The following is a 2,220-nucleotide window of genomic DNA, read 5'->3' on the forward strand; positions in this document are numbered from 1 at the left end:
AGACTTGGGAGAACGAACCTCCTTTGCTCACCAAAGAACTGGATGACTTGTCTAGGCAAAAATTACCTCAAAAGAGACAAGATCCTGGGAAGTTCTCAATACCTTGCGCCATAGGCACCATGACCTTCAAGAAGGCTCTGTGTGACCTAGGGTCAAGTGTAAACCTCATGCCTCTCTCTGTAATGGAGAAGCTAGGGATCTTTGAGGTGCAAGCTGCAAGAATCTCACTAGAGATGGCAGACAATTCAAGAAAACAAGCTTATGGACTTGTAGAGGATGTTCTGGTGAAGATTGAAGACCATTACATCCCTGCTAATTTCATAGTCCTAGAGATTGGGAAGTGCATGGATGAATCCATCATCCTTGGCAGATCCTTCCTAGCCACAGCAAAGGCTGTGATTGATGTGGACAGAGGAGAATTGATCATTCAAGTGAATGAAGAATCTTTTGTGTTTAAGGCTCAAGGATATCCCTCTGTCACCATGGAGAGGAAGCATGAAGAGCTTCTCTCAAAACAGAGTCAAACAGAGCCCCCAAAGTCAAACACAAGTTTGGTGTTGAACCCCCACATTCAAACTCTAAGTTTGGTGTTGGGAGGTTCCAACATTGCTCTGAGTATCTGTGAGGCTCCATGAGAGCCCTCTGTCAAGCTACTGACATTAAAGAAGCGCTTGTTGGGAGGCAACCCAATGTTATATTTATCTATTTTCCTTTGATATTTTATGTTTTCTGTAGGTTGATGATCATGAGAAGTCACAAAATCAATTGAAAAAGCAAAAACAGAAAGAAAAACAGCACACCCTGGAGGAGAACTTGCTGGCGTTTAAACGCCAGTGAAGCTAGCAAATGGGTGTTTAACGCCCAGTCTGGCACCATTCTAGGCGTTTAACGCCAGAAAGGGGCACCAGACTGGCGTTAAATGCCAGGAAAGGGCAAGAAGTTGGCGTTAAACGCCAGAAAGGGGCACCAGCCTGGCGTTTAACGCCAGAATTGGCATAGAGAGCATTTTTGCTCGCCACTTGGTGCAGGGATGACTTTTCCTTGACACCTCAGGATCTGTGGACCCCACAGGATCCCCACCTACCCCACCACCCTCTCTCTTCTTTTTCACCCATTCACCAATCACCTCAACACCTCTTCCCCAAAAACCCTTCACCTATCAAATCCCATCTTTCTCTTCACCACTCACATCCATCCTTCATAAAACCCTACCTACCTCACCATTCAAATTTAAACCACTTTCCCTCCCAAACCCACCCTCCCATAACTGAACCCTACCCCTCTCTCCACCCCTATATAAACCCATCTTCACTCCCTCATTTTCACACACCCTAAACACTACTTCTCCCCCTTTGGCCGAACCACAAAGCCATCTCCATCTCCTCTAATTCTTCTTCTTCTACTCTCTTCTTTCTTCTTTTGCTCGAGGACGAGCAAACCTTTTAAGTTTGGTGTGGTAAAAGCATTGCTTTTTGTTTTTCCATAACCATTTATGGCATCCAAGGCCGGAGAAACCTCTAGAAAGAGGAAAGGGAAGGCAAAAGCTTTCACCTCCGAGTCATAGGAGATGGAGAGATTCATCTCAAGGGTGCATCAAGACCACTTCTATGAAGTTGTGGCCTTGAAGGAGGTGATCCCTGAGGTCCCTTTCAAACTCAAAAAGAGTGAATATCCGGAGATCCGACATGAGATTCGAAGAAGAGGTTGGGAAGTTCTTACCAACCCCATTCAACAAGTCGGAATCTTAATGGTTCAAGAGTTCTATGCCAATGCATGGATCACCAAGAACCATGATCAAAGTGTGAACCCGGACCCAAAGAATTGGCTTACAATGGTTCGGGGGAAATACTTAGATTTTAGTCCGAAAAATGTAAGGTTGGCATTCAACTTGCCCATGATGCAAGGAGATGAACACCCTTACACTAGAAGGGTCAACTTTGATCAAAGGTTGGACCAAGTCCTCATAGACATCTGTGAAGAGGGCGCTCAATGGAAGAGAGATTCAAGAGGGAAGCCGGTTCAAATGAGAAGGCATGACCTCAAGCCTGTGGCTAGGGGATGGTTGGAGTTTATCCAACGCTCAATCATTCCCACTAGCAACCGGTCCGGAGTTACTATAGACCGGGCCATCATGATTCATAGCATCATGATTGGAGAAGAAGTAGAAGTTCATGAGGTTATAGCCCAAGAAATTTATAAGGTGGCGAACAAGTCCTCTAC

Source organism: Arachis stenosperma, chromosome 6 (assembly GCF_014773155.1).
Source record: "Arachis stenosperma cultivar V10309 chromosome 6, arast.V10309.gnm1.PFL2, whole genome shotgun sequence".
Taxonomy (NCBI): domain Eukaryota; kingdom Viridiplantae; phylum Streptophyta; class Magnoliopsida; order Fabales; family Fabaceae; genus Arachis; species Arachis stenosperma.